Raw genomic sequence first — 26,204 nt, 5'->3', positions numbered from 1 at the left:
AGGGAAAACACAAGCACAGTTCTACGGACCGTGGACACCCATAGACACGAAAGGACTGGAGATAACAATTAAAAGCACTGAGTTAAAAATTTTAGGAGTAAAATTTGATGGTGAAGGAAGAGGGAAAGGAAATTGGGAAGAGGTTTTAAGGAAGGCAAAACAAAGGTTGGGCTTTTGGAGCCTAAGGAAACTGACAATAGAAGGAAAGATTTTAATAATAAAAGCTGTCATTTTACCACTAATGTTACTTTTATGTTCTGTTTTTAACCCCCCAAGATGGTACCTGCAGGCCCTGGACAGGGCTATATTCTATTTTCTGTGGGGATCCAAATGGGAGAGGCTGAGGAGGGAGGAGATGAAAAAGACGCATACAAATGGTGGAAAAGGAGTACCAGATTTATATTTATTCCTGGGAGCTCGGTTTACAGCACTACACATGAAATATGCCACATCAACAACAAATTACAACAAAACAACAGCGATGGTTCGGTTTTGGATGGGTTCTTACCTTAGAAGTTTAAAGTTTTTAGAAAGAGACCACACAAAACCGGTGGCCTTTAACCTACCCAAAACATATGGTTTTATCAAGAAATTTTTAAACAAGCTAAACATTGAAAAAGAAGGAATAGACATTTTAACTAATCACAAGTCGATTCTTTCTCTTGTGCAGGAGCGGGAGCAAGTGAGCCCAGTGCGCGGGCTCACCCTGGGAGAAGCCCAAACAATTTGGCGCAGCGTGTCCCACCCAGCTCTTCTAAACAGACACCGTGACTTGGCGTGGATGGCGGCCCACGAGATCCTCCCGGTCAGGGCCGTGATGCACTCCCGGGGCATGGCAAGGGATTCGAGCTGCCCACGGGCCGGGTGTGGCGCGCCTGAGACCGTGAGGCATGCGCTCTGGGAGTGCAGTGCTGTGAGGGACCTGTGGGCACTGGCCGGCTCCCAGCAATTCCCGAGCCTACCAGCAGGGGAGGTCCTAACCTACAGAAGGATAATGGGTGGGTTGAGCCAGAAGGGAAAGCCAGCCATTCCACCGATAAACCTCTGGCTCCCCATAAACTGTATAAAAGACGCTATTTGGACCTCCAGAAACCTGCTGGTGGGGAAGCAGGTGCAGGTGTCTCCTCATACCACCATGGAGCTGGCAAAGAAAAGGATGCAGGAGTACACCGCACGCTGCCATTCGGACGTGGGAGCCGGAGCTTCGCAGAAAAAGGTCCCCGCAGCCACGAGCCCTGACTGCCCGTAGATGCCCGACACATAAAACTGGAAAGGGCAGCGGTGCCATGGTTTAAGAGGGTCTCCGCTGGGAGCCTGAAGCGCTTGGTCTCGGTGTTTTGTTTGGAGGAGCAGAAATGGGGACAAATATTGTTAAGGACTCACCCCGCTCCAGCACAAGAAAAGTTTTGACTGTTTTTATTAATATATACCCATTTGCTTTTTAGAGATACTTTTATTGTTTTATGAATGTCTACCCAAATTAATTGATTTTTAGATATTCCTTTATTACACTTTTATCTACTATAAGTTCAAAGAAACCCCTTTATTTTTATTTTATTTTTTATTTTATTTTCGTGCTTCTTTCTTGCAAATTTTAAATGGATTTTATGGAAAAGAAAACTAAAATACATTCAATGAACATAATGTGGTAACATGACATATGCTGCTGGAAATGTCACACCGGCTCTTATGGAAAAATGTAAATGCTCAAATGTTTAATGATTGTTGAAAGGAAAAATAAAATTACAAGAAAGAAAAAAATCTGTTCTTATCAGTTTAATATCTGATACGTGCCCTACCCGGGCACCATATATTAAATTGATTTTTGGAACTGGGAGATGGAATAGGGGCTTGCTCCGTCCACTCCACGCATCGACCCGGTATTGCAGTACTTCTGGGAACGGTGCACCCACCCTTAAAGTGTTCAATGAAAGAAATGTCTTATAGTGTGACAGCAGATGTTCGTGGAATGTCGTAGGTGATCATATGCAATACCGGTGAAGGTAGAATGGTGGGTGTGAAAAAAAAAAAAAAGAATAAACTCTGTTCTTATCAGTTTAATATCTGATTCGTCCACTCTCCGGGGACTGCGTATTAAATCCATTTTCCGGAGCATGAAACCAAAAAAAAGAAGAAAAAAAAAAAAAAAGTCACCGCACATTTTTGATGTCTCTCTTGTCTCTTGGAGTCTTTTACTAACCGTCGGTGAGGATTGCGAAGAGGGACAGGGTCCCTCTGACTGGAGGCCTGGGAACTCATACTTACCTGGCAGGGGAGACACCATGATCAGGAAGGTGGTTCACCCAGGGCGAGGCTCGGCCATTGCACTCCGGTTGTGCTGACCCCTGCGAATTCCCCAAATGTGGGAATCTCGACTGCATAATTTATGGTAGTGGGGGACTGCGTTCGCGCTCTCCCCTGGACGCACACTGGTTAAAAGAGCAGACTGTTAAAGCTCCGCTTATTTTTTTTCTCCTTCCTCTGGTGGGTAATGCAACCTAGGAAGTCCAGAGAATTGAACTGCAGTGGTTGATCCAGAGATAGAAAACAACCTGGGACCAATCTGCGAAAGTAGGCTTGTTGTTTTGTTTGTTTTTTTCATTCTTCAAGCAATCTCCAATATTTAAGGAACGCTTTGATTGACAGCAGTGGTCCAAAGTTGTTCAGAATGAGGAGTTCTATCATGTGGTTATGAATACCTTGTGCACGTGTGAAAAATCACGTGATACACAGTCGCCTATATGGCCGTATTCAAGTTGTTGTTGTTTTTTTTTCTGTTTACAGCGCCACCAGGTGGCCAGTCGCCACATCCCTTTTCACGTGACCACGGGCTGAGCCCGTACACAGGTGTACCGACTTGGGTGTAATTGTCTCTTTGCCGCCGGAGAGTTATGGCCATTTAAGTAAAGCCTGCCTCGCCCACTGCCAACGTTTTGGCGTCCCGTCGCCAGCGGGAATCGAAATTCCCACTTTTTTTCCGGTCACTGTTGGCAGTCAGACTCCAGAGAATCTTTCGGCACCGGTTTGGGCCAGATTGGGCAAACGGCCCAGGACTACTGTGCAAAAGTAGGTTTTTCAGAAAATCCAAAATACCCGAAAATCTCGCCAGCGCGACCCTCCAATCCGAGGCGTGCGTCTCGTTCGGCCCGAGCCAAGGATTCCGGTGATGTAAGACACTTGGGTCTGCGACCGACGCTTTAGGAGTTACGAGCCATTTCGTGCTTTTGAACGATGATGATCCAAAGTCCCAGGTTGCACTCCAAAGTGTCGTGTTGGGCACTCTGTTGTGATCCATTTTCGGTGAGCTTGTTTGTTGGCGACCTTAGGCCCTCTCGCCGCGGCCCAGGTGGGCGTGGCCTTTGCCGGCTCCCCCGCCTCGGCGTCATTGTGTCATCGCTTCTCGGCCTTTTGGCTAAGATCAAGTATCTGGTCGTCAGGTAGAGACAGCGATCGCCTCTTGGAGGTTTCTTGGCTCGAGATCAGCCTTGTATCCCGAGCCACACAACTTTTAGGAGGTACATTGATCCAGCTGATTTTACGACTGTACAGTTTTAAGGTAAGACATTTTATCTATTTATTTATTTATTGTTCCTTTAAATTTTTAGGCTGTTGGTGCCTCCACCATGTCGGCTGCTCGTGCCGGCATGCGGAGGCACCACAGCGTGCGTTTCCTTTTTAAAGAAGTTGAGGGGAAGCTCCTGGGGATGTCACGTCTTGACTTCTCCAGGAAGCTGATCCAAAAGACTTTAAATTTTAAACCTGAGGATTTGAATTGTATTGTGACTCTGCCCCTTAACAAAGGTTATGATGTTAGCTTTAGAGCGATTTCCCACCTGAACGAGTTTTGGCACAGATTTGAAGCAGCTAAATCCCAGTTCTCTATGTTTACTGTTGAAAAGCTCTCTGATAACACACTTAAAACTGTGATTGTTAGAATGTTTAATGAGACAGTGACTGGGGAAGACATTTGTGTATGGCTGGGTAGATTTTGCACCGTTCGAAGCCAGCCAGTCAAGGTTTTAGATGAGGATGGCATCTGGACATGCTCTTGGCGAATTCCCATTAAACAATGGGAAGACGCCGGGGGCTACCAGGGCCTGAAGCATCTGCCTTCAATGATTGTGCTTGGTGAGAACAGAGGCTACATCCATTACCAGGGTATGCCCAAATTATGCAGGAAGTGTGGAAAGTTTGGGCACTTAGCTGAAGCATGCCAGGAAATTATATGTGGGAAATGCAGAGAAATTGGTCATAACTTTGAGGAGTGTACCAATGGCAGGCGGTGCAACCTGTGTGGAGAATCAAACCATCTCTACAGAGATTGCCCAAAAAGTTTTGCCAACAAACTTAAAAGCAACAAAATGGCCGCCCCACAAGCAAAGCAAACAAAAGAACAAAGGGAGGAGGAGGCGGTCCCTGAGGTTTTGGCGGGAATTTCAAATTCCCAGCCAGCCTCAGGGATTGGCCAGGAAAAAGGAAGTGGGGCGGCCACAGGGGCAGAGTCACGGATTGATACGGAACAGGGGGAGGAAACCACTCCCGAACAAGAAAAAGGAAATGAAACAGAAAGCGGAGAGGATGAAACGGTTTCCTCCCTCAACACCGTCTCGGAGGTGAGTATGCCCTCCAGTGGGAGTGAAAGTGATATTTCACTCCCAAATGCTCAAGTGCAGAAAAGAACTGCGAGATCTCCTCTGGTTCAAACAGAGGAGAAAAAGCTGCGGGTAGCGCATCGGCTAGATAGTTCCCCCACTGAAGATCTAGACCGTATTTGGCCCGCAGAATCTCCAAATGAAGTCTCTTTTCTGCATTTTAAGCTGAGAACATCGTCGCCAAAGGAGTCGCAAGAGGTTTTCTCTGCGAGCCCTGAGGCGTCAAGCACTTTCCCCCCTGATCCCAGTCCTTCTGGGGAAAAGGGAAGGCAAGTGCAACAAGATGTAACATGATTTTAACTATATCTCTGTAGTCACTCGGTTGCTTTTAAATGTCTCACACCTTTTTAACCATACTGCTCATGGCTCTCACTATCTCCACAATCAATGTGAGAAGTGTGAAGAGCAATATACGAGCACAGAGCGTGTTATCCTTTTTAAAATCTTTTAAGTCAGATGTGTTTTTATTGCAAGAATGTGGTCTGCCTTTTTTAACAAACTACAGGAAATGGGAGGAGATTTGGACCCCAGGACTTTCCATCTGGAGTGGGTCCAATTTTAACAAAAATGACGGTGTTGCTATTTTAATCAAAAATCCCAATATTTTAGTGAAGGGCAGCACTGTGGTGAGGGATGGGCGGGCAATTTTAACTAATCTGACTTTTTTAGGTAAGGATTTTAACATTTTAAATGTGTATGGTTTTACAGATAAAAATAACAGGCATGAGCTTTTAGAAGACCTGCAGCCCCACATGTTAGGTAGGGCTCCCCTAGTGGTAGCAGGGGATTTTAATTGTGTTTTAACTAAGAAAGATAGGAAGAGGACAGAGGATTTTAAAGTTGACAAAACATCGGTTTTATTGCAGGGTTTAGTTAGAGATTTTAAATTAGTAGACTGTTTTAAAGCAATGCATCACAGAGAGGAGGGCTTCACCTGGTTCAGTGGTGACGGCACCAGAGCCTCCCGCATTGACTATGTTTTTACACGAGACTGCCTGCCAACCGATGCAACATTAACCCCCCTCTTTTTTTCAGATCACATAATGCTGTCATGCACCCTTTCACTACCCACCGGTGTGACTGTAGGGGGAGGGCTGTGGAAGCTGAACTGCTCCCTTTTGGAAGATAAGGAAGTAGTTAGTGAGTACAGGGAGCAGTTCAGCCAATGGCAGACCCTCCAAGACTTTTACGACTCACGTGCACAGTGGTGGGAGATGGTAAAGGAACGGACGAGACAGTTTTTTAGAAAGATAGGAAAAAATAAAAAGAATAGTTTAAATCGATGCATGATGGGGCTGCAAAAACGACTACAGAGGTATTTTAATCTTTCAAATAATGGGATTGATTTTAGCGAAGAAATTAAAGAAATAAAACAAGAAATGTCAGTTTTATCCGAAAGTCAAAGCAAAGGTGTCATTTTAAGGAGCAGGGAGAGGGAGATAGAGGAAGGTGAAAGGTGTACTAGGTATTTTTTTAAAAAGATTATTTCACGGGGTGGGGCTATCACTGGTTTGAAAAGTGGAGGAAGGGAGGTTTACACCACAAAAGAAATTTTAAAGGAAACTGAAGTATTTTATGAAAACCTATACAGCACAAAAGACGTTCACAATGACACGCTAAGGGAAGTTTTAGAGTTTTTAGAAAAGAAAGTCGACAGCGAATGCACAATTTTATCTCAAGATTTTAACATCTTAGAAATTCACAAAGCTCTTAAAAGTTTTAAACGAGGAAAGTCCCCTGGTACAGACGGACTTCCTCTAGAGTTTTATTTAACCTTTTGGGATATTTTAGCGTTCGACTTACTGACTGTTTTTAAAGAATTTGAGACTCTTGAAAGACTTCCTGACAGTTTTAGAATAGGGATAGTTTCACTTTTACATAAAAAAGGAGACAAGACGGACTTACGGAACTGGCGACCCATTACTCTTTTAAACGTTGACTGCAAACTTTTTAGCAAAATTTTAGCCACACGTATGTCGACGGTTTTAGCGGACGTAATCCACCCGGATCAAGCATGCGCTGTGCCCGGAAGGAAGATCACGGACAGCCTGGTGCTGATCAGAGACGCCATCTGTTACGCGAGAGACAGAAACATTCGGCTAGTAGTCCTAAATTTAGACTTTGAAAAAGCATTCGACCGCATCTCGCACCAGTTCCTTTTTAAGGTACTGGATAAAATGGGGTTTCCAGGGAGGTTCATAGCCTGGGTGGGACTGCTGTACAACAGTCTGATCAGCAGATTTGTAGTTAATGGGCATTTATCCAACGCGGTAAATATCCGCAGCGGCGTCCGTCAGGGGTGTCCATTATCTGCCCTTCTGTATGTGGCTTGTATTGAGCCACTGGCACAAATCTTGAGAAGGGATAAATGGATTAAAGGACTAGACATCCCAGGAACTGGTGGACTGACGGCGACCTGTGTTTTATATATGGATGACGTGACCCTTTTAGCGACTGACCTTTTATCAGTACGAAGAGCAATGGACTTGACTGACTGGTACGGTCGGGCCTCAGGCGCTAAGCTCAACAGGAGCAAGTCCGAGGCCCAGCTCTTCGGGCCGTGGGGGGACGTGGACACAGGTGGACTAGATTTGGATTTTAAAGAAAATAATTTGAAAATTTTAGGAGTCAAATTTGACAGAGAGGGTGGAGGACAAGGAAACTGGACTGACTTGATAGGGAAAGTTAGGCAAAGACTCGGGTTTTGGGGACTAAGACAACTGACTTACGAAGGCAAGATTTTAATTTTCAAAGCTGTGATTTTACCACTGATTTTACTTGTCTGTTCTGTTTTTAGTCCCCCACGAAGTTTCCTCATCAACCTGGAGAGGGCAGTGTTTTATTTCCTGTGGGGGTCCAAGTGGGAGCGACTCAAAAGAGACGTCGTAAAGAAAAAAACAGAAAACGGCGGGAAAGGCCTCCCAGACCCCCACCTGTTTTTAGGCAGTCGCTTCACCGCCCTCCATATTAAATATGCAATGACCCCATCCAGAGAGAACAAGACTGCAGCCATGACCCGTTTCTGGATGGGGTCGTACCTAAGATATTTGAAAATTTTACCAGTTGATCTTAAATGTCCAGTGTCTTTTAACTTGCCCAGAGAGTATTGTTTTATCAAGAAATTTTTAAAGAAATACCTTTTAGAGAATCAAGATGTCACAGTTTTAACTAACCACAAGTCTCTTATCTCTCTTGTGCAGGACCGCGAACCGGTGAGTCCGATTCCAGGCCTCACACTAGGTGAGGCCAAAGACGTTTGGAGGAACGCAGCCCACCCAGCTCTCCAGAACAGGCTTAAGGACTTGTCGTGGATGGTGGCTCATGAGATCCTCCCGGTCAGGGCGGTCATGCACTCCAGAGGCATGGCCAAAAACTCCACCTGCCCACGGTCCGGATGTGGTTCCCCGGAGACCGTCTACCATCTGCTCTGGGAGTGCGGCGCTGCGCGGGACCTGTGGGCCAAGACCAGCCCCCTGTTTTTCCCGTGCCTGCCAGCGGGTGGGGCCCAGGTGGACTACAAGCTCGCCATCCTGGGGGTGGGTCAGGGCTTGAAGGAGCTGACACCACCAACATTTTCCTCGCTCTGGCTCACCCTAAACATGATCAAGGATGCCATCTGGGTCACCAGAAACCTGCTGGTGGGGAAACGCGTGACGGTCCCCCTCCACGCGTGCGAGCAGAGAATAACATCAACGCTGCAGGGTGGGCCGCACGTCGTTATTTGGATGAGGGGGCCAGGCTGCACAGAAAAGGTCCCGGCCGCCACCGACCCTGGCCGCCCGTAGATGCACCCTCACCACACCGGCTACGGGAACAGCGGGCCAGCGGGCCGGAGGAGAGGGGATCTTCGCTGGGCACTGGAAGCGGGGAGTCTGGAGCCTGTTCTGGAGACCTGGAGTGAATGGAAAATCTTGATAGGGACTCACCCGCGATCCTGTACAAGAGATGATGTTTTAGTTGGCATGCTTTATTGTTTTATATCTTTTATTTCTATTTATTTTCATCCATTTTACCTTTCTTTTAAACCAAGCACTTTTACATACATGGACTTTTACATGACACACCACACAAAACTGATTTTTAAAAGTTAAATGTGTCATTTGTATTTTAAAGACGTGTATTGTTTAAAAGGAAAAAATGTGAAAATGAAATGAAAATGTGACAATAAACTTTTTTCGAAAGAAAAAATCTGTTCTTATCAGTTTAATATCTGATACGTGCCCTACCCGGGCACCATATATTAAATTGATTTTTGGAACTGGGAGATGGAATAGGGGCTTGCTCCGTCCACTCCACGCATCGACCCGGTATTGCAGTACTTCTGGGAACGGTGCACCCACCCTTAAAGTGTTCAATGAAAGAAATGTCTTATAGTGTGACAGCAGATGTTCGTGGAATGTCGTAGGTGATCATATGCAATACCGGTGAAGGTAGAATGGTGGGTGTGAAAAAAAAAAAAAAGAATAAACTCTGTTCTTATCAGTTTAATATCTGATTCGTCCACTCTCCGGGGACTGCGTATTAAATCCATTTTCCGGAGCATGAAACCAAAAAAAAGAAGAAAAAAAAAAAAAAAGTCACCGCACATTTTTGATGTCTCTCTTGTCTCTTGGAGTCTTTTACTAACCGTCGGTGAGGATTGCGAAGAGGGACAGGGTCCCTCTGACTGGAGGCCTGGGAACTCATACTTACCTGGCAGGGGAGACACCATGATCAGGAAGGTGGTTCACCCAGGGCGAGGCTCGGCCATTGCACTCCGGTTGTGCTGACCCCTGCGAATTCCCCAAATGTGGGAATCTCGACTGCATAATTTATGGTAGTGGGGGACTGCGTTCGCGCTCTCCCCTGGACGCACACTGGTTAAAAGAGCAGACTGTTAAAGCTCCGCTTATTTTTTTTCTCCTTCCTCTGGTGGGTAATGCAACCTAGGAAGTCCAGAGAATTGAACTGCAGTGGTTGATCCAGAGATAGAAAACAACCTGGGACCAATCTGCGAAAGTAGGCTTGTTGTTTTGTTTGTTTTTTTCATTCTTCAAGCAATCTCCAATATTTAAGGAACGCTTTGATTGACAGCAGTGGTCCAAAGTTGTTCAGAATGAGGAGTTCTATCATGTGGTTATGAATACCTTGTGCACGTGTGAAAAATCACGTGATACACAGTCGCCTATATGGCCGTATTCAAGTTGTTGTTGGTTTTTTTTCTGTTTACAGCGCCACCAGGTGGCCAGTCGCCACATCCCTTTTCACGTGACCACGGGCTGAGCCCGTACACAGGTGTACCGACTTGGGTGTAATTGTCTCTTTGCCGCCGGAGAGTTATGGCCATTTAAGTAAAGCCTGCCTCGCCCACTGCCAACGTTTTGGCGTCCCGTCGCCAGCGGGAATCGAAATTCCCACTTTTTTTCCGGTCACTGTTGGCAGTCAGACTCCAGAGAATCTTTCGGCACCGGTTTGGGCCAGATTGGGCAAACGGCCCAGGACTACTGTGCAAAAGTAGGTTTTTCAGAAAATCCAAAATACCCGAAAATCTCGCCAGCGCGACCCTCCAATCCGAGGCGTGCGTCTCGTTCGGCCCGAGCCAAGGATTCCGGTGATGTAAGACACTTGGGTCTGCGACCGACGCTTTAGGAGTTACGAGCCATTTCGTGCTTTTGAACGATGATGATCCAAAGTCCCAGGTTGCACTCCAAAGTGTCGTGTTGGGCACTCTGTTGTGATCCATTTTCGGTGAGCTTGTTTGTTGGCGACCTTAGGCCCTCTCGCCGCGGCCCAGGTGGGCGTGGCCTTTGCCGGCTCCCCCGCCTCGGCGTCATTGTGTCATCGCTTCTCGGCCTTTTGGCTAAGATCAAGTGTAGTATCTGTTCTTATCAGTTTAATATCTGATACGTGCCCTACCCGGGCACCATATATTAAATTGATTTTTGGAACTGGGAGATGGAATAGGGGCTTGCTCCGTCCACTCCACGCATCGACCCGGTATTGCAGTACTTCTGGGAACGGTGCACCCACCCTTAAAGTGTTCAATGAAAGAAATGTCTTATAGTGTGACAGCAGATGTTCGTGGAATGTCGTAGGTGATCATATGCAATACCGGTGAAGGTAGAATGGTGGGTGTGAAAAAAAAAAAAAAGAATAAACTCTGTTCTTATCAGTTTAATATCTGATTCGTCCACTCTCCGGGGACTGCGTATTAAATCCATTTTCCGGAGCATGAAACCAAAAAAAAGAAGAAAAAAAAAAAAAAAGTCACCGCACATTTTTGATGTCTCTCTTGTCTCTTGGAGTCTTTTACTAACCGTCGGTGAGGATTGCGAAGAGGGACAGGGTCCCTCTGACTGGAGGCCTGGGAACTCATACTTACCTGGCAGGGGAGACACCATGATCAGGAAGGTGGTTCACCCAGGGCGAGGCTCGGCCATTGCACTCCGGTTGTGCTGACCCCTGCGAATTCCCCAAATGTGGGAATCTCGACTGCATAATTTATGGTAGTGGGGGACTGCGTTCGCGCTCTCCCCTGGACGCACACTGGTTAAAAGAGCAGACTGTTAAAGCTCCGCTTATTTTTTTTCTCCTTCCTCTGGTGGGTAATGCAACCTAGGAAGTCCAGAGAATTGAACTGCAGTGGTTGATCCAGAGATAGAAAACAACCTGGGACCAATCTGCGAAAGTAGGCTTGTTGTTTTGTTTGTTTTTTTCATTCTTCAAGCAATCTCCAATATTTAAGGAACGCTTTGATTGACAGCAGTGGTCCAAAGTTGTTCAGAATGAGGAGTTCTATCATGTGGTTATGAATACCTTGTGCACGTGTGAAAAATCACGTGATACACAGTCGCCTATATGGCCGTATTCAAGTTGTTGTTGTTTTTTTTTCTGTTTACAGCGCCACCAGGTGGCCAGTCGCCACATCCCTTTTCACGTGACCACGGGCTGAGCCCGTACACAGGTGTACCGACTTGGGTGTAATTGTCTCTTTGCCGCCGGAGAGTTATGGCCATTTAAGTAAAGCCTGCCTCGCCCACTGCCAACGTTTTGGCGTCCCGTCGCCAGCGGGAATCGAAATTCCCACTTTTTTTCCGGTCACTGTTGGCAGTCAGACTCCAGAGAATCTTTCGGCACCGGTTTGGGCCAGATTGGGCAAACGGCCCAGGACTACTGTGCAAAAGTAGGTTTTTCAGAAAATCCAAAATACCCGAAAATCTCGCCAGCGCGACCCTCCAATCCGAGGCGTGCGTCTCGTTCGGCCCGAGCCAAGGATTCCGGTGATGTAAGACACTTGGGTCTGCGACCGACGCTTTAGGAGTTACGAGCCATTTCGTGCTTTTGAACGATGATGATCCAAAGTCCCAGGTTGCACTCCAAAGTGTCGTGTTGGGCACTCTGTTGTGATCCATTTTCGGTGAGCTTGTTTGTTGGCGACCTTAGGCCCTCTCGCCGCGGCCCAGGTGGGCGTGGCCTTTGCCGGCTCCCCCGCCTCGGCGTCATTGTGTCATCGCTTCTCGGCCTTTTGGCTAAGATCAAGTGTAGTATCTGTTCTTATCAGTTTAATATCTGATACGTGCCCTACCCGGGCACCATATATTAAATTGATTTTTGGAACTGGGAGATGGAATAGGGGCTTGCTCCGTCCACTCCACGCATCGACCCGGTATTGCAGTACTTCTGGGAACGGTGCACCCACCCTTAAAGTGTTCAATGAAAGAAATGTCTTATAGTGTGACAGCAGATGTTCGTGGAATGTCGTAGGTGATCATATGCAATACCGGTGAAGGTAGAATGGTGGGTGTGAAAAAAAAAAAAAAGAATAAACTCTGTTCTTATCAGTTTAATATCTGATTCGTCCACTCTCCGGGGACTGCGTATTAAATCCATTTTCCGGAGCATGAAACCAAAAAAAAGAAGAAAAAAAAAAAAAAAGTCACCGCACATTTTTGATGTCTCTCTTGTCTCTTGGAGTCTTTTACTAACCGTCGGTGAGGATTGCGAAGAGGGACAGGGTCCCTCTGACTGGAGGCCTGGGAACTCATACTTACCTGGCAGGGGAGACACCATGATCAGGAAGGTGGTTCACCCAGGGCGAGGCTCGGCCATTGCACTCCGGTTGTGCTGACCCCTGCGAATTCCCCAAATGTGGGAATCTCGACTGCATAATTTATGGTAGTGGGGGACTGCGTTCGCGCTCTCCCCTGGACGCACACTGGTTAAAAGAGCAGACTGTTAAAGCTCCGCTTATTTTTTTTCTCCTTCCTCTGGTGGGTAATGCAACCTAGGAAGTCCAGAGAATTGAACTGCAGTGGTTGATCCAGAGATAGAAAACAACCTGGGACCAATCTGCGAAAGTAGGCTTGTTGTTTTGTTTGTTTTTTTCATTCTTCAAGCAATCTCCAATATTTAAGGAACGCTTTGATTGACAGCAGTGGTCCAAAGTTGTTCAGAATGAGGAGTTCTATCATGTGGTTATGAATACCTTGTGCACGTGTGAAAAATCACGTGATACACAGTCGCCTATATGGCCGTATTCAAGTTGTTGTTGTTTTTTTTTCTGTTTACAGCGCCACCAGGTGGCCAGTCGCCACATCCCTTTTCACGTGACCACGGGCTGAGCCCGTACACAGGTGTACCGACTTGGGTGTAATTGTCTCTTTGCCGCCGGAGAGTTATGGCCATTTAAGTAAAGCCTGCCTCGCCCACTGCCAACGTTTTGGCGTCCCGTCGCCAGCGGGAATCGAAATTCCCACTTTTTTTCCGGTCACTGTTGGCAGTCAGACTCCAGAGAATCTTTCGGCACCGGTTTGGGCCAGATTGGGCAAACGGCCCAGGACTACTGTGCAAAAGTAGGTTTTTCAGAAAATCCAAAATACCCGAAAATCTCGCCAGCGCGACCCTCCAATCCGAGGCGTGCGTCTCGTTCGGCCCGAGCCAAGGATTCCGGTGATGTAAGACACTTGGGTCTGCGACCGACGCTTTAGGAGTTACGAGCCATTTCGTGCTTTTGAACGATGATGATCCAAAGTCCCAGGTTGCACTCCAAAGTGTCGTGTTGGGCACTCTGTTGTGATCCATTTTCGGTGAGCTTGTTTGTTGGCGACCTTAGGCCCTCTCGCCGCGGCCCAGGTGGGCGTGGCCTTTGCCGGCTCCCCCGCCTCGGCGTCATTGTGTCATCGCTTCTCGGCCTTTTGGCTAAGATCAAGTGTAGTATCTGTTCTTATCAGTTTAATATCTGATACGTGCCCTACCCGGGCACCATATATTAAATTGATTTTTGGAACTGGGAGATGGAATAGGGGCTTGCTCCGTCCACTCCACGCATCGACCCGGTATTGCAGTACTTCTGGGAACGGTGCACCCACCCTTAAAGTGTTCAATGAAAGAAATGTCTTATAGTGTGACAGCAGATGTTCGTGGAATGTCGTAGGTGATCATATGCAATACCGGTGAAGGTAGAATGGTGGGTGTGAAAAAAAAAAAAAAGAATAAACTCTGTTCTTATCAGTTTAATATCTGATTCGTCCACTCTCCGGGGACTGCGTATTAAATCCATTTTCCGGAGCATGAAACCAAAAAAAAGAAGAAAAAAAAAAAAAAAGTCACCGCACATTTTTGATGTCTCTCTTGTCTCTTGGAGTCTTTTACTAACCGTCGGTGAGGATTGCGAAGAGGGACAGGGTCCCTCTGACTGGAGGCCTGGGAACTCATACTTACCTGGCAGGGGAGACACCATGATCAGGAAGGTGGTTCACCCAGGGCGAGGCTCGGCCATTGCACTCCGGTTGTGCTGACCCCTGCGAATTCCCCAAATGTGGGAATCTCGACTGCATAATTTATGGTAGTGGGGGACTGCGTTCGCGCTCTCCCCTGGACGCACACTGGTTAAAAGAGCAGACTGTTAAAGCTCCGCTTATTTTTTTTCTCCTTCCTCTGGTGGGTAATGCAACCTAGGAAGTCCAGAGAATTGAACTGCAGTGGTTGATCCAGAGATAGAAAACAACCTGGGACCAATCTGCGAAAGTAGGCTTGTTGTTTTGTTTGTTTTTTTCATTCTTCAAGCAATCTCCAATATTTAAGGAACGCTTTGATTGACAGCAGTGGTCCAAAGTTGTTCAGAATGAGGAGTTCTATCATGTGGTTATGAATACCTTGTGCACGTGTGAAAAATCACGTGATACACAGTCGCCTATATGGCCGTATTCAAGTTGTTGTTGTTTTTTTTTCTGTTTACAGCGCCACCAGGTGGCCAGTCGCCACATCCCTTTTCACGTGACCACGGGCTGAGCCCGTACACAGGTGTACCGACTTGGGTGTAATTGTCTCTTTGCCGCCGGAGAGTTATGGCCATTTAAGTAAAGCCTGCCTCGCCCACTGCCAACGTTTTGGCGTCCCGTCGCCAGCGGGAATCGAAATTCCCACTTTTTTTCCGGTCACTGTTGGCAGTCAGACTCCAGAGAATCTTTCGGCACCGGTTTGGGCCAGATTGGGCAAACGGCCCAGGACTACTGTGCAAAAGTAGGTTTTTCAGAAAATCCAAAATACCCGAAAATCTCGCCAGCGCGACCCTCCAATCCGAGGCGTGCGTCTCGTTCGGCCCGAGCCAAGGATTCCGGTGATGTAAGACACTTGGGTCTGCGACCGACGCTTTAGGAGTTCCGAGCCATTTCGTGCTTTTGAACGATGATGATCCAAAGTCCCAGGTTGCACTCCAAAGTGTCGTGTTGGGCACTCTGTTGTGATCCATTTTCGGTGAGCTTGTTTGTTGGCGACCTTAGGCCCTCTCGCCGCGGCCCAGGTGGGCGTGGCCTTTGCCGGCTCCCCCGCCTCGGCGTCATTGTGTCATCGCTTCTCGGCCTTTTGGCTAAGATCAAGTGTAGTATCTGTTCTTATCAGTTTAATATCTGATACGTGCCCTACCCGGGCACCATATATTAAATTGATTTTTGGAACTGGGAGATGGAATAGGGGCTTGCTCCGTCCACTCCACGCATCGACCCGGTATTGCAGTACTTCTGGGAACGGTGCACCCACCCTTAAAGTGTTCAATGAAAGAAATGTCTTATAGTGTGACAGCAGATGTTCGTGGAATGTCGTAGGTGATCATATGCAATACCGGTGAAGGTAGAATGGTGGGTGTGAAAAAAAAAAAAAAGAATAAACTCTGTTCTTATCAGTTTAATATCTGATTCGTCCACTCTCCGGGGACTGCGTATTAAATCCATTTTCCGGAGCATGAAACCAAAAAAAAGAAGAAAAAAAAAAAAAAAGTCACCGCACATTTTTGATGTCTCTCTTGTCTCTTGGAGTCTTTTACTAACCGTCGGTGAGGATTGCGAAGAGGGACAGGGTCCCTCTGACTGGAGGCCTGGGAACTCATACTTACCTGGCAGGGGAGACACCATGATCAGGAAGGTGGTTCACCCAGGGCGAGGCTCGGCCATTGCACTCCGGTTGTGCTGACCCCTGCGAATTCCCCAAATGTGGGAATCTCGACTGCATAATTTATGGTAGTGGGGGACTGCGTTCGCGCTCTCCCCTGGACGCACACTGGTTAAAAGAGCAGACTGTTAAAGCTCCGCTTATTTTTTTTCTCCTTCCTCTGGTGGGTAATGCAACCTAGGAAGTCCAGAGAATTGAACTGCAGTGGTTGATCCAGAGATAGAAAACAACCTGGGACCAATCTGCGAAAGTAGGCTTGTTGTTTTGTTTGTTTTTTTCATTCTTCAAGCAATCTCCAATATTTAAGGAACGCTTTGATTGACAGCAGTGGTCCAAAGTTGTTCAGAATGAGGAGTTCTATCATGTGGTTATGAATACCTTGTGCACGTGTGAAAAATCACGTGATACACAGTCGCCTATATGGCCGTATTCAAGTTGTTGTTGTTTTTTTTTCTGTTTACAGCGCCACCAGGTGGCCAGTCGCCACATCCCTTTTCACGTGACCACGGGCTGAGCCCGTACACAGGTGTACCGACTTGGGTGTAATTGTCTCTTTGCCGCCGGAGAGTTATGGCCATTTAAGTAAAGCCTGCCTCGCCCACTGCCAACGTTTTGGCGTCCCGTCGCCAGCGGGAATCGAAATTCCCACTTTTTTTCCGGTCACTGTTGGCAGTCAGACTCCAGAGAATCTTTCGGCACCGGTTTGGGCCAGATTGGGCAAACGGCCCAGGACTACTGTGCAAAAGTAGGTTTTTCAGAAAATCCAAAATACCCGAAAATCTCGCCAGCGCGACCCTCCAATCCGAGGCGTGCGTCTCGTTCGGCCCGAGCCAAGGATTCCGGTGATGTAAGACACTTGGGTCTGCGACCGACGCTTTAGGAGTTACGAGCCATTTCGTGCTTTTGAACGATGATGATCCAAAGTCCCAGGTTGCACTCCAAAGTGTCGTGTTGGGCACTCTGTTGTGATCCATTTTCGGTGAGCTTGTTTGTTGGCGACCTTAGGCCCTCTCGCCGCGGCCCAGGTGGGCGTGGCCTTTGCCGGCTCCCCCGCCTCGGCGTCATTGTGTCATCGCTTCTCGGCCTTTTGGCTAAGATCAAGTGGTCTGGCCAAACGCTCTGAGACAGTGATCGCCTCTTGTGGGACCTTGGTCTTGTGTGTGGCTTGTCACACAAGACATACACCTTCAGGAGGTATATTGACAAGCGGCTTTTAGTGGACGACTCGTGTCTGCGAGGAATCTCCGTGTTTTAAGGTAAGCTGGTTTTAAGTTGTTTATTTATATCATTTATTTATTTATTTATTGTATTTTATTGTTGGGTTTTAGCCGCAGCGTGCTGGTGGTGCCTCCAACATGTCGGCTGCTCGTGCCGGCATGAGGAGGCACCACAGCGTGCGTTTTAATTTCAAGACTAAAGAGGATGGTACTCTCCTGACTATGTCTAGATTGGATTTTTCACGGAAGTACATCCAACAGTTTTTAGGTTTTAAGGTATCTGACATAAACTGTTTGCTGACTCTGCCCCAAAACCGGGGTTTTGATGTAAGTTTTGTATCCGCTTCTCTGCTGAATACTTTCTGGTCTCGTTTTGAAACATGCAAAGCCAATTTCTCCATGTTCACAGTGGAAAAACTGACTGATAATTCACTGAAAGTTGTGATTGTCAGGATGTTTAATGAAACTGTGAGTGGAGAGGATATTGCAGTATGGTTGGCAAGATATTGCTCTATTCGTGGACAACCAGTCAAGGTTTTAGACGAAGACGGTATCTGGAGCTGTGCGTGGAGAGTGCCCATTCAACAATGGGCAGATCCCAACAGCTACCATGGCCTGAGTCAAATTCCATCAATGATTGTGTTGGGGGAAAATAGAGGCTATATCCACTACCAAGGGATGCCCAAGTTATGCCGCAAGTGTGGTAAACTTGGACACCTCGCCGAGGCATGTCAGGAAATAATTTGCAGAAAGTGTAGAGAGACTGGGCACACTTTTGAAGAGTGCCAAAATGGCAGAAAGTGCAACCTCTGTGGGGAATCATCCCATCTCTACAGAGATTGCCCAAAAAGTTTTGCCAACAAACTCAAAGGAAACAAAATGGCCGCCACACATGCCGAACAAACAAAGGAACAAAGGGAGGAGGCGGCAACCCCTGAGGTTTTGGCGGGAATTTCAAATTCCCAGCCAGCCTCAGGGATTGGTCAAGAAAGAGGAAGTGGGGTGGCCACAGGGGCGGAGTCACAGATTGAAACAGAACAGAGGGAGGAAACCACTCCCAGACAGGACAAAGAAATTGAAACAGAAGATGGAGAGGACGAAACGGTTTCCTCCCTCAACACCGTCTCGGAGGTGAGTATGCCCTCCAGTGGGAGTGAAAGTGACTTTTCACTTCCACATGCTCAAGTGCAGAAGAGAACTGCGGGATCTCCCCTGTGTATAACAGGAGAGAAAAGACTGAGGGCTACACATCGGCTAGATAGTTCTTCCCCGGAAAATCTAGACCGTGTGTGGCCCACAGAATCCCCAAATGAAGTTTCCTTTTTGCATTTTAAGCTTAGAACATCGACACCGAAAGAGTCGCAAGAGTCTAGCTCTGTGGCTCCGGAAGTGTCAAGCTCTTGCCCTCCTGAACCCAGTTCCCATGGGAGAAGGGAGAGGCATGAGGAACAGGAAATTTTATGATTTTAAAAAGTTGTAACCTTTGGAAATGTATTTTTTAAGCCTCATGCCTTTCTATTTCATACTGCTCATGGCCCTCACAATCTCGACCCTAAATGTGAGAAGTGTGAGGTCCACGTCTCGAGCACAGAGCATTTTTAGCTTCCTAAAATCATGTAACTCAGACATGTTTTTATTACAAGAATGTGCTTTGCCCTTTTTAACCCAGTATAGGAAATGGGAGGAGATGTGGACCTCTGGACCCTCATTATGGAGTGGGTCAAATTTTAACCGAAATGACGGGGTTGCTATACTGATAAAAAATCCAAATATCTTGGTAAAGGGCAGCACAGTGGTGAGGGACGGGCGGGCACTTTTAGTAAACATGACTTTTTTAGGAAGGGATTTTAAAGTGTGTAATGTGTATGGTTTTACAGAGAAGAATGAAAGGTATGAGCTTTTAGAGGACTTGCAGCCCCACATGCTGGGGAGGGCTCCTCTGGTGGTAGCAGGGGATTTTAACTGTGTTTTAACTAGAGCAGATAGAAAAAGAACAGGGGATGATTTTAAAGTTGACAAAACATCAGTTTTACTGCAAAGTTTAGTTAGAGATTTTAAACTAGTTGACTGTTTTAAAAGTCTGCATCCAAGAGAGGAGGGCTTCACCTGGATCAGTGGTGATGGCACCAAAGCCTCTCGCATTGACTATATGTTTACACGTGACTGCCCACCTACTGATGCTAGATTGACTCCCCTCTACTTTTCAGATCACGCAATGCTATCCTGCACCCTTTCACTAACCACGGACGTGACAGTAGGCAGAGGGATTTGGAAACTAAACTGCTCCCTGTTACAGGATGAGGAGATAGCCAAAGAATACAGGGAGCAGTTTAGCCAATGGCAGACTCTCCAGGACTTCTTTGACTCACGGGCACTGTGGTGGGAAATGGTGAAGGGTAGGACACAGTCGTTTTTTAGAAAGAAGGGCAAAGAGAAGAAAAAAAAGGAAAAGAGGTGCATTGTGGGGCTGCAAAAAAGGTTACAACGATATTTTAATCTGTTAAATAACGGTCTTGATTTTAGCCAAGAAATAAATGAAATTAAAAGAGAAATGTCTGCTCATGAACAAGAAATAAATAAAGGAGTCATACTTAGAAGCAGAGAACAAGAGTTGGAAGAAGGCGAAAAATGTACACGGTATTTTTTCAAAAAGGTTCTAGCAAAAGGTGGGGGAATAACAAAATTAAAAACAGGTGGGGAAGAAGTGAAAGATACGGAAGGAATTTTAAATGAAGTGGAACTTTTCTTTTCAGAACTTTACGATGAAAAAGTAGTACATGATGATGCAATAAGAGAAATGTTAAGCCTTTTAGAAACAAAAATCAATAAGGAGTGCGCTTTTTTAACACAAGATTTTACAGTTCTTGAGTTGACAGAATGCAGAAAAGGTTTTAAAAAGGGGAAGTCCCCAGGGATGGATGGACTTCCCCTGGAATTTTATGAAACATTCTGGGACATTTTAGCACACAACCTTTTGACTGTTTTTAAAGAATTTGACAGACTGGACATACTACCCGACAGTTTTAGATCAGGGATAGTGTCACTCCTACACAAGAAAGGTGACAAAGCAGACTTAAAAAATTGGAGACCAATCACCCTTTTAAATGTTGACTGCAAAATTTTTAGTAAACTTTTAGCTAGCCGTATGTCAAGGATTTTAGAGGACGTAATCCACCCAGATCAAGCGTGCGCTGTGCCAGGGAGGAAGATCACTGACAGCCTGATTTTGATAAGAGACGCAATCTGTTTTGCGAGAGACAGAAACAATCGGCTAATAGTGCTAAATTTAGACTTTGAGAAAGCATTCGACCGAGTCTCGCACCAGTACCTGTCTCAGGTATTGGAACAAATGGGGCTGCCAGGGAGGTTTTTAAAGTGGGTGGGTATGCTGTACAAAGACATAACCAGCAAAATTCTTGTAAATGGGCACTTGACAAAAGCAGTAACTGTATGCAGTGGCGTCCGTCAAGGGTGTCCGTTATCTCCGCTCTTGTATGTGGCTTGCATCGAACCACTGGCACAGCTCTTGAGAAGGGACCAATGGATCAAAGGACTGAGAATACCAGGCACAAAAGGACTGACAGACTTGAAATGTGTTTTATACATGGATGACGTGACAATTTTAACAACCGACCTTTTATCAATCCAGAGAGCACTTGACCTGACTGACCAATACGGGCGGGCCTCTGGAGCAAAACTAAACAGAAACAAGTCCGAGGCCCAGCTTTTTGGACCATGGGTTGACATAGACACGACAGGACTAGACGTGAATTTTAGGGAAACAGACATTAGGATTTTAGGAGTAAAGTTTGACAAAGACGGGGGCGGACAAGGAAATTGGACAGAAATGGTAGGGAAAGTAAGACAGCGACTGGGCTTCTGGAGACTACGGACGCTGACATTGGAAGGAAAGATTTTAATTTACAAAGCTGTGATCTTACCCTTGTTTTTATTGCTTTCCTCTGTTTTTAGTCCACCAAGGCTCTTCCTCCTGACAGTCGAGAGGGCTGTGTTTTATTTCTTCTGGGGGTCAAAATGGGAGCGCCTGAAACGAGAAGTTGTGAAGAAGAGGAAGGAGAATGGAGGGAAAGGCCTCCCTGACCCCTATCTGTTTTTAGCAAGTAGATTCACAGCACTTCATTTTAAATATGCAACGAACCCCTCCAGAGAAAACAAGGCAGCAGCAATGGTTAGATTTTGGATGGGGTCGTACCTACGAAGTTTGAAAGTTTTACCTGTTGATCTGACTATCCCAGTGTCTTTTAACCTCCCACAAGAATATTGTTTTATTAAAACCTTTTTAAAAAGACATGTTTTAGAGAATCAAGATGTCACAGTTTTAACTAACCATAAGTCCTTGATCTCTCTTGTGCAGGATCGCGAACCGGTGAGTCCGATTCCAGGCCTCACACTAGGTGAGGCCAAAGACGTTTGGAGGAACGCAGCCCACCCAGCTCTCCAGAACAGGCTTAAGGACTTGTCGTGGATGGTGGCTCATGAGATCCTCCCGGTCAGGGCGGTTATGCACTCCAGAGGCATGGCCAAAAACTCCACCTGCCCACGGTCCGGATGTGGTTCCCCGGAGACCGTCTACCACCTGCTCTGGGAGTGCGGCGTTGCGCGGGACCTGTGGGCCAAGACCGGCCCCCTGTTTTTCCCGTGCCTGCCAGCGGGTGGGGCCCAGGTGGACTACAAGCTCGCCATCCTGGGGGTGGGTCAGGGCTTGAAGGAGCTCACACCATCAACATTTTCCTCGCTCTGGCTCACCCTAAACGTGATCAAGGATGCCATCTGGGTCACCAGAAACCTGCTGGTGGGGAAACGCGTGACGGTCCCCCTCCACGCGTGCGAGCAGAGAATAACATCAACGCTGCAGGGTGGGCCGCACGTCGTTATTCGGATGAGGGGGCCAGGCTGCACAGAAAAGGTCCCGGCCGCCACCGACCCTGGCCGCCCGTAGATGCACCCTCACCACACCGGCTACGGGAACAGCGGGCCAGCGGGCCGGAGGAGAGGGGATCTTCGCTGGGCACTGGAAGCGGGGAGTCCGGAGCCTGTTCTGGAGACCTGGAGTGAATGGAAAATCTTGATAGGGACTCACCCGCGATCCTGTACAAGAGATGATGTTTTAGTTGGCATGTTTTTATTGTTTTAATATTACATCATTTATTGCTATTTATTTTTCATTCATTTTACCTTTCTTTTAAGCCAAGCATTTTACATACATGGACTTTTACACACACCACACAAAACTGAATTTTAAACGTTAAATGTGTCATCATGGTTTTAAAGACGTGTATTGTTTGAAAGGAAAAATGTGAAAATGAAATGAAAATGTAACAATAAACTTTTTTCGAAAGAAAAAATCTGTTCTTATCAGTTTAATATCTGATACGTGCCCTACCCGGGCACCATATATTAAATTGATTTTTGGAACTGGGAGATGGAATAGGGGCTTGCTCCGTCCACTCCACGCATCGACCCGGTATTGCAGTACTTCTGGGAACGGTGCACCCACCCTTAAAGTGTTCAATGAAAGAAATGTCTTATAGTGTGACAGCAGATGTTCGTGGAATGTCGTAGGTGATCATATGCAATACCGGTGAAGGTAGAATGGTGGGTGTGAAAAAAAAAAAAAAGAATAAACTCTGTTCTTATCAGTTTAATATCTGATTCGTCCACTCTCCGGGGACTGCGTATTAAATCCATTTTCCGGAGCATGAAACCAAAAAAAAGAAGAAAAAAAAAAAAAAAGTCACCGCACATTTTTGATGTCTCTCTTGTCTCTTGGAGTCTTTTACTAACCGTCGGTGAGGATTGCGAAGAGGGACAGGGTCCCTCTGACTGGAGGCCTGGGAACTCATACTTACCTGGCAGGGGAGACACCATGATCAGGAAGGTGGTTCACCCAGGGCGAGGCTCGGCCATTGCACTCCGGTTGTGCTGACCCCTGCGAATTCCCCAAATGTGGGAATCTCGACTGCATAATTTATGGTAGTGGGGGACTGCGTTCGCGCTCTCCCCTGGACGCACACTGGTTAAAAGAGCAGACTGTTAAAGCTCCGCTTATTTTTTTTCTCCTTCCTCTGGTGGGTAATGCAACCTAGGAAGTCCAGAGAATTGAACTGCAGTGGTTGATCCAGAGATAGAAAACAACCTGGGACCAATCTGCGAAAGTAGGCTTGTTGTTTTGTTTGTTTTTTTCATTCTTCAAGCAATCTCCAATATTTAAGGAACGCTTTGATTGACAGCAGTGGTCCAAAGTTGTTCAGAATGAGGAGTTCTATCATGTGGTTATGAATACCTTGTGCACGTGTGAAAAATCACGTGATACACAGTCGCCTATATGGCCGTATTCAAGTTGTTGTTGTTTTTTTTTCTGTTTACAGCGCCACCAGGTGGCCAGTCGCCACATCCCTTTTCACGTGACCACGGGCTGAGCCCGTACACAGGTGTACCGACTTGGGTGTAATTGTCTCTTTGCCGCCGGAGAGTTATGGCCATTTAAGTAAAGCCTGCCTCGCCCACTGCCAACGTTTTGGCGTCCCGTCGCCAGCGGGAATCGAAATTCCCACTTTTTTTCCGGTCACTGTTGGCAGTCAGACTCCAGAGAATCTTTCGGCACCGGTTTGGGCCAGATTGGGCAAACGGCCCAGGACTACTGTGCAAAAGTAGGTTTTTCAGAAAATCCAAAATACCCGAAAATCTCGCCAGCGCGACCCTCCAATCCGAGGCGTGCGTCTCGTTCGGCCCGAGCCAAGGATTCCGGTGATGTAAGACACTTGGGTCTGCGACCGACGCTTTAGGAGTTACGAGCCATTTCGTGCTTTTGAACGATGATGATCCAAAGTCCCAGGTTGCACTCCAAAGTGTCGTGTTGGGCACTCTGTTGTGATCCATTTTCGGTGAGCTTGTTTGTTGGCGACCTTAGGCCCTCTCGCCGCGGCCCAGGTGGGCGTGGCCTTTGCCGGCTCCCCCGCCTCGGCGTCATTGTGTCATCGCTTCTCGGCCTTTTGGCTAAGATCAAGTGTAGTATCTGTTCTTATCAGTTTAATATCTGATACGTGCCCTACCCGGGCACCATATATTAAATTGATTTTTGGAACTGGGAGATGGAATAGGGGCTTGCTCCGTCCACTCCACGCATCGACCCGGTATTGCAGTACTTCTGGGAACGGTGCACCCACCCTTAAAGTGTTCAATGAAAGAAATGTCTTATAGTGTGACAGCAGATGTTCGTGGAATGTCGTAGGTGATCATATGCAATACCGGTGAAGGTAGAATGGTGGGTGTGAAAAAAAAAAAAAAGAATAAACTCTGTTCTTATCAGTTTAATATCTGATTCGTCCACTCTCCGGGGACTGCGTATTAAATCCATTTTCCGGAGCATGAAACCAAAAAAAAGAAGAAAAAAAAAAAAAAAGTCACCGCACATTTTTGATGTCTCTCTTGTCTCTTGGAGTCTTTTACTAACCGTCGGTGAGGATTGCGAAGAGGGACAGGGTCCCTCTGACTGGAGGCCTGGGAACTCATACTTACCTGGCAGGGGAGACACCATGATCAGGAAGGTGGTTCACCCAGGGCGAGGCTCGGCCATTGCACTCCGGTTGTGCTGACCCCTGCGAATTCCCCAAATGTGGGAATCTCGACTGCATAATTTATGGTAGTGGGGGACTGCGTTCGCGCTCTCCCCTGGACGCACACTGGTTAAAAGAGCAGACTGTTAAAGCTCCGCTTATTTTTTTTCTCCTTCCTCTGGTGGGTAATGCAACCTAGGAAGTCCAGAGAATTGAACTGCAGTGGTTGATCCAGAGATAGAAAACAACCTGGGACCAATCTGCGAAAGTAGGCTTGTTGTTTTGTTTGTTTTTTTCATTCTTCAAGCAATCTCCAATATTTAAGGAACGCTTTGATTGACAGCAGTGGTCCAAAGTTGTTCAGAATGAGGAGTTCTATCATGTGGTTATGAATACCTTGTGCACGTGTGAAAAATCACGTGATACACAGTCGCCTATATGGCCGTATTCAAGTTGTTGTTGTTTTTTTTTCTGTTTACAGCGCCACCAGGTGGCCAGTCGCCACATCCCTTTTCACGTGACCACGGGCTGAGCCCGTACACAGGTGTACCGACTTGGGTGTAATTGTCTCTTTGCCGCCGGAGAGTTATGGCCATTTAAGTAAAGCCTGCCTCGCCCACTGCCAACGTTTTGGCGTCCCGTCGCCAGCGGGAATCGAAATTCCCACTTTTTTTCCGGTCACTGTTGGCAGTCAGACTCCAGAGAATCTTTCGGCACCGGTTTGGGCCAGATTGGGCAAACGGCCCAGGACTACTGTGCAAAAGTAGGTTTTTCAGAAAATCCAAAATACCCGAAAATCTCGCCAGCGCGACCCTCCAATCCGAGGCGTGCGTCTCGTTCGGCCCGAGCCAAGGATTCCGGTGATGTAAGACACTTGGGTCTGCGACCGACGCTTTAGGAGTTACGAGCCATTTCGTGCTTTTGAACGATGATGATCCAAAGTCCCAGGTTGCACTCCAAAGTGTCGTGTTGGGCACTCTGTTGTGATCCATTTTCGGTGAGCTTGTTTGTTGGCGACCTTAGGCCCTCTCGCCGCGGCCCAGGTGGGCGTGGCCTTTGCCGGCTCCCCCGCCTCGGCGTCATTGTGTCATCGCTTCTCGGCCTTTTGGCTAAGATCAAGTGTAGTATCTGTTCTTATCAGTTTAATATCTGATACGTGCCCTACCCGGGCACCATATATTAAATTGATTTTTGGAACTGGGAGATGGAATAGGGGCTTGCTCCGTCCACTCCACGCATCGACCCGGTATTGCAGTACTTCTGGGAACGGTGCACCCACCCTTAAAGTGTTCAATGAAAGAAATGTCTTATAGTGTGACAGCAGATGTTCGTGG

The sequence above is a fragment of the Scardinius erythrophthalmus genome (assembly GCF_964197995.2).
Source record: "Scardinius erythrophthalmus genome assembly, chromosome: 15".
In the NCBI taxonomy this organism is placed as follows: domain Eukaryota; kingdom Metazoa; phylum Chordata; class Actinopteri; order Cypriniformes; family Leuciscidae; genus Scardinius; species Scardinius erythrophthalmus.
The sequence above is the reverse complement of the archived record's forward strand: the minus strand, read 5'-3'. Positions refer to the sequence as shown.